Source organism: Triturus cristatus, chromosome 2_1 (genome assembly GCF_964204655.1).
Source record: "Triturus cristatus chromosome 2_1, aTriCri1.1, whole genome shotgun sequence".
NCBI classification, from domain to species: Eukaryota; Metazoa; Chordata; class Amphibia; order Caudata; family Salamandridae; genus Triturus; species Triturus cristatus.
The window spans coordinates 203,112,279-203,119,673 of record NC_140581.1 but is presented as its reverse complement, the minus strand read 5'-3'; the positions used below and the strand labels follow the sequence as shown (position 1 = coordinate 203,119,673).

At 40.7% G+C, this 7,395-nt stretch overlaps 1 pseudogene; it reads left to right on the top strand.

Annotated features, from left to right (window-relative positions):
* Positions 1–1,398: 1,398 nt before the first annotated feature.
* LOC146863966 (protein SET-like) lies at positions 1,399–2,230 on the top strand (annotated as a pseudogene).
* The last annotated feature ends 5,165 nt before the right edge of the window (positions 2,231–7,395 follow it).

Genomic DNA, 7,395 nt, shown 5'->3' with positions numbered 1-7,395 from the left:
GCTACCCAACGTGTGGTGAAGAAAAAAATGTGATGAACGTGCAGTGTGTATGAACAGTGTTTTAAAATTGACTACCCAGGGAAAATAAGTTTATTCAGTATCTCGGGGTGTCAAGAGATAAAAAACATGAAAGCGTATACTCGGTGGGTCTCCGAGTTGGCTAATAACAAATGTGGTCTACATGTTTCAGCCAACTGTGATCTAACAATATATTCAAGGCTTTCGTCAGGCCCATAAGATGATACTACTGCAACAAAAAATGAATAAAGTGCAAATTTAACACAAAGCAAAGCAATAAGGAGGAACGATACAACCAACTGGTGTACCTGCGTATTCAAAGATAGACGATACTTTAGGAATACACAGTAATCACCCGCACCAAGTCGGGGATAACGCCCACCACTCCTTGTAACAACTCAGGGCGTGAGGCAACGCTCTGTCCATCGTTACCCCGGACGTTCTTCCTGGTTATTCAGAATGATGGGACTTTGTCCTCTTTATGAGGACTTCTTTTCACAAATATGTTGTCTGGTCGTCTTTAGCTCCCAGTTTTGTTTTACGAGACCCGCGGACCTGGAAACATATGAGTTACATGGACCTTTGCGCTTCTGTAGTAGGGCCATTGTGTGGCCCTTTGCGTTGCTGTAGAAGGGCCACTGTGCTGGCCCATATGTGCTACTGAGTGGCAATTTGCGTGGCGCTATATAGGCCACTGATTATGAAACATTAGTTGCATGACCCTTTGCGTTGCTGGTGAAAGGACACTGTATGGCCCTTTGCATTGATCCATATGTGACAATTTGTTTAGCACTTTATAGGCCACTGGGTAGGAAACATATTATTTGTGTGGCCCTTTGCATTGCTGTAGAAGGACCACTGCATGGCCCTTTGAGTTGCTCCATATGTGGTACTGCATGGCCATTTGCAATGCACTACATAGGCCACTGTGTAGGAAACATATGAGTTGCATGGCCCTTTGCATTGCGATATATAGCTCACTGGATAGGTACATAGGTATAGATACATAGGTATAGTGTGTGCCCACGTATTGTTGGAGTAGTGCATCACGCAATGTCCATTTGCATAGAAATGAATCGGAAACATCAACACAAAATACAACAAACTGCCTGTCACACCCAGGAAATGATGCAATGGATGTGGCTACTTACCAGGAAGTGTTACTTTCACTTTCTCTTTAAAGCTGTTGGTTGATGCTGGTGCGGTGAGAAGATTGGAGAGTCTCTGGCCCCATTGTCCCCAGAGCCCCCATCTGCGCAGAGCCGCGACAACGCTTCACCCCTCGGGTGCCGGAACTGCGATCCGTCGTTGGAGGTGCACCGCAGACGGAAGGAGCTACCATCACCACCTTGTCCCGGAGCCGCGCAGCCTTCAGCCAGCATGTCGGCTCCAGCCGCAAAGGCCACCAATGATGAAGCTCAGCTCCAACCATGTTGGAGCGGACGCTCCCCTGGAGAAGGAACAGCAGGAAGCGATCGAACACATTGATGAAGTGCAGTGTGAAATTGACAGACTTAACAAACAGGCAAGTGAGGAAATATTGAAAGTGGAACAGAAATATAACAAGCTTCGTCAGCCATTTTTCCTGAAGAGGTCACAACTCATCGCCAAAATCCCTATTTCTGGGAGACAATGTTTGTCAATCCAACGCAAGTATCGAAACTCTTAGGGGCAGAAGATGAAGAAGCTCTCCAATATTCGACCAGAGTCGAGGTGTTCGAGTTTGACAACATCAAGTCTGGCTCCAAAATAGACTTTTTTTGTGATGAAAATAAATCCCTATTTTGAAAACAAAATTCTCTAAATTGAGTTTCACTTGAATGTAAGTGGTGATCCCTCCTCAAAGTCGATGGAGATCAAATTGAAACCCGGCAAGGACCTGACAAAGCGATCCAGTCAGACATAAAACAAGTCGAGTAGGAAGAGGCAACATGAAGAACCAGAAAGCTTCTTCACATGGGTTATGGACCACTCTGAAGCAGGGGTGGACAAGCTCGGCGAAGTGATCAAGGGTGACATCTGGCCAAAACCCTCACAGAACTACATGGTCCCCGACATGGAGGACGAGGAAGGCGAAGGGGAAGAAGAAGAAGATGACGAGGAGGAAGCAGGCCTGGGGGATATCGATGAGAAAGGGGATGAAGAAGAAGGACAGGGGGAGGATGATGACTAGAAAGGAGAAGGGGAGGAGGAGGAAGGTGAAGATGACTGATCCCTCATGAATTCTGTCCCTTGACCCTATTCTCCATTCCATGGGAGCAAGTTGCTGCCTTCATTTTTATTTTGTGTGCTCAGTTGCCTGACTCTCTGAGGACCTCTTCCCCACTTCATACCATGGTTTAAAAGTTTGTTTGGCTGGTGAGAGAAACTTGTTAAATGCTAGCTGAATCTCTAACGAGTTTCTATTTCACAATCCATTACAACCCATCTCCCAACTGTCCCCACGTGAAAAGATAAGAATTTTAAAAAGCCTCCAACATCCCTTGGCAGATGCAGGTGGAAGGTCGATGCTCCCCTTATTGTGTTGAAAGCGTAGTGCTGGCCCCTGTGTCGAAGCGCATAGAAATTATAGTGGTTTCTGTAGTATATCGTATCCACATTTAGCTCTTCTTTGCGCTATGTAGTGTTCACACTCTGTTCCCATTGGTCGTCTCCCCACTCCGTCATTTAGAATGTTCAAATACTATTTAGGCAACATCACTATGGAGCGTTGTGGTTTTGCTTACCGGCTGTTCCTCATTTCCCGACTTCGCATCAGCTGTCTGCGGGTCTTTTTATTGTAATAAATACTTTACAATTACTAACCTGCGTGTTGGTATTTCTCCTTATGTTCGACACTTCAATTGGCGACGAGTGACGGGATCCGAACTTTAAGTAAAGACCCGCTTTGCTGAAATTCGTTGCGGGACGGAATTTTCGAGGACTTCAACAGTAATTAAACAGGCAAGTTAATACTGCTATTGCCTACTTCGGTTTAACCATTTAGTAATTTGCCGTGTGTTTCTTGACTCTATTGCCGTAGTTCGTTTGTGGAGCCAACTGACGTACAGAGGCTACGTTGATTGACAACCGCTTCGAGTGTTACTTCAAGGCAAGTTGCTATGTGATCTTTATGACGTGAGAAGTTAATATCTTACTAATTGCCGTGCATTGTGTGCGCATTTCCGTCATGTTGTAGTTGCTGAGAAATTTCTACGGCCATTGGTATTCAGTTAACGGCAATTCTGCTCTCAGCTGTAACGGTTTTTCCTCAACGCTCAGCTGTAACTGTCATATGTAGTGACGTGTTGTTCTACGCTCGCACGTACGTATATACGCTGCGTGACTCCATTTTGTGGAGAACATTTTTCAAGTAAGTTCCATTAACTGCGCATTCAAACTGATGTTATTGACGTTCCCTGCAACTGTTTCTTCGGCGATTTCAAAGTAAATGTAAAATTAAATGAACTCATTGTTGATAGGATTACACAGTGTATGGATTCTTTTGGATTTCTGTTCTAGTAACATTTTCTCGAATTTGGAAGTCCAATATTTTCATTAAGAAATACTTCAAAATGTTATTCTGTCTTCAATTTCATTGTTTTCCACTGGAAGACTATAATTGTTTGTTTTTTTTAAAATATAGATTGTTATTCAAATTGTTTTCAAAATTGCTTTTACTGTCAAAAAAGAGGAAGTTTTTTCTAACACAAATATGTCTGAAAATTCCAACATCAGTGCGTCTGCAGCATTCTTAACTGACCCATGAAAACCAGTTATGAAATGGAAAAACTGGTTAAGGGCATTTGAGAATTATTTGGTCGCGATAGATGGAAAGAAGTACGAGCCAGAAAGAAAAAAAGCCATTTTGTTCGGGTTGTTGGGTGCGGCAGGCCAAGACATTTTTGACAGTTTGCCGGAATTTGACCTCCTGGTCATTTTATACCTATGAATGAATACCAGGAAGCAATAAAACGTTTAGAAAAACATTTCAGAGAGGAACCCAACATAATGATTGGCAGACATCGCTTCGCAATGCGTAAACAATTAGAAAATGAGACGATTGAAGAATACATTGCTTGTTTACGAGTGTTGGCTACCAAGTGTGAATTAAATGACATGGTTGACGTATACATTAGAGACCAGTTTGTTTTTTATTGCTTTGAAAAAAAAATCCAGGAGAGGCTTTTAGCTTGCAGAAACCCTTCTTTACAAGAAACTATAGGCATAGTTAAAGGCATTGAGCGGTCTCTTGAAAGCACAAAGGAACTCTCTTCTGATAAGAATTCAAAGACTGATGTATATTATATACAAGAGCATAAGAAACTTGTAACTAACTATGACAAAAGAGGAAAAACTGGTAAAAGTCCACATTCTAATGCTTTTATTTGTTTTAGATGTGGTTCAAGGAATCATAAGGCGGATTTTCCAGGATGTCCTGCGCAGGGGAGGAAATGCACTAAATGCTTTAAGGTAGGACATTTTGCTGGTGTGTGCAACAATTTCAAACCGCAGAGATTTCAGAAAGTCAAAGTTCGTTCCGTAGATGATTTTGAGGAAGACATGTGCTCTAATATTGTACTGACAATAGATGACCCGTGCGATTCCATAAAAAGTCCACTTGGTGTTGCGCACATAGGAAATGTTGAAATAAATATCATGGCGGACTCAGGTTCGCCTATTACCATTATTTCTGATAATAAGTATGAAAAGCATTGGCCAAATACTGATTTACTTGCTTCTGATGTCAACCCTAAAGCATTAAGGGATTTCGACATAAATATGTTGGGTTATTTTCAAGATAATTTGAACATCAAAGGAAGATCCATTACTACTAAAGTATATGTCGCAGAGCGTGGCAGAGACATAGTAGGATGGAAAGATTTGGCACGTCTGGGCATGTTTCTCAAACCAGGTGCTGTTGATCCCATTGTTTTGGATGTAAATTTTGTTCATGCAGTCTCTTCTTCTGATTCTTTGTCGTCTTTAGACAAAGTGGAATCTATTCTAAGTAAATATGAGACTCTGTTTGAAGACAGAATTGGTTGTGTCAAAGGGTTTGAACATACTATAAAGTTGAAGAAAAATGCGATACCAGTTAAGCATAAATAAGATCCGCCCCTTTGTCTGTAAAAGCTGAATTGCAAAATCTTCTCAACAAATTGGTCGATGAAGGTGTTATTGAACAAACCAATTCAGCAGGATGGGTTTCTGCTATAGTTTTTATTTATTTTTTAAATGGCGAAATACGCTTATGTGCTGATTTGAGATCATTAAACAAAAATATCTTGGTGGACTGTTTTCCTTTACCCAAAATTCAGGAGATTCTAGCGACCACGAAGGGTTCAAAATATTTTTCGTTGATAGATCTCAAATCAGCATATCACCAAGTCCAACTGTCAGATGAATCTAAAGATCTAACCACATTCATTACTCCGTTGGGTGCTTATAGATTTGTAAGACTCCCCTTCGGTTTGGCTTCATCAGCCAGTGTATTTCAAAAATTGATGGAATGTATATTTAAAGGAGTGTTGGGTATTCAGAAGTTTCAGGACAACATCCTCATATTGATGCTAATTCTATCGAAGAACACAATGAAATTTTAGACATCGTTCTTAACAAATTAAACGAGAGAGGTATGACAGTTGCTAAAGACAAATGTAACTTCCTTCAAACTGAAATCGAATACTTGGGCCATATTTTGAGTGGTAATGGAATCAAACCTAAACTCAACTTAGTCAGACCCATAACTGATGCCCCTAAACCAACTGATAGGGATACCCTAAAATCCTTTTTGGGGCTCAGTGAGTACTATTCACGTTTCGTAGAAAACTACTCAGAAATAGTTGAGCCTTTGCGTGTTTTACTACGCAAAGGAGAAAAATATGTTTGGTCTGAAGATCAAGATTTTGCATTCACAGAGATCAAGAACGCAATTGTGAGAGCCCCTACTTAGAAACCCTATGATCCAGATGGTACCAATATCATCACTGTAGATGCAAGTTCGGTTGGCATAGGTGCAGTTTTCACTCAAAAGGTAGCAGGTAATGTACATACCATCGCTTTCATTTCTAGACGTTTACTGGATGCAGAGGTTAACTACAGCACTATAGAGAGAGAAGCACTAGCTTGTGTTTGGGCTGTTGATAAACTCAAAATGTACTTATGGGGAAAACGTTTTGAGTTAATCACGGATCACAAACCTTTGACTTTCTTAATGGAAGGATGTGGCAGGGGGAATGGCACGGTGTCTGCAAGATTAGTGAGATTGTTATCAAAACTTCAAGAATACAATTTTACTATAAAACTCATTGCTGGTAAAAATAACATAAGAGCTGACTTTCTTTCACGCCTCCCTTTAAACAGTGGTGAACCCAAAATGGAAGAAGACACTGAGCGTGTAGTGTCGTATGTAAATGATTTTAACCAATCGGAACAGGTATGCAAAGAATCTGAATGGTTGAGCCTCATAGAGGAATACTCAGTATTAAACAAGGTAAAAGCATATATAATGAGCAAGTGGCCGCCAATCAGGAATGTACATGCTGATTTAAAAACATATGTGCAAGTTGCGGAAGAATTAAGCATTGAGAAAGGTTTTGTTTTAAGGGGGGATCTGTTGATTCCACCTACTAAACTAAGAAAACATCTAGTTGAATTAGCTCACAATACCCATTTAGGGTCAACCATGACCAAGAAATTGTTGAAACAATATTATTGGTGGCCTGGATTGGACTCAGATGTCAATGCATTTGTGGATAATTGTGCAATATGTTTGAATTCAGATAAACATTGGAAGACTAGAGTGCAAGAAATGCAATTAGTTGATATTTCTAATTCATCTTGGAGCAAGGTCGCAATAGATTTTGCTGGTCCGTTCAATGTGTTAGAACGTAATTCTAGATTTCTAATTGTATTATGTGACTATTATAGTAAATGGATATATTTCAAATTTGTGTCAACCATAGACTCCAAATGTGTTATAGAATTTTTGGAGTCACATTTTTCTTTGGAAGGTTTCCCGCAGGTCTTAGTTTCGGGACAATGGAAAACAGCTTACCTCTGAAGCAATGATCACATTTTTAAAGAGAAATGGAATACGCCAGGAGAAAACTCCTTGTTACTCGCCCAAATCCAACGGACAGGTGGAAAGAGTTAACTGTTTCCTTAAAGATGGTATTCAGATTGCACTTTCTGCAGGTTTTCCAGTAGCTGAATTTACTCAAGAAAGAGTTGATATGTACAACAACACAATCAACAGTGTAACAGGGTATTCTCCCTTTTTCCTCATGAGAGGACGGCAATGTAACTCGGCCATCACTCCTAAGTTTTCCATTCATCAGGAACGAACTCAGAAAGTGACAAAATTGGATGACTCTAAGCTTAAAGTGAGAGATA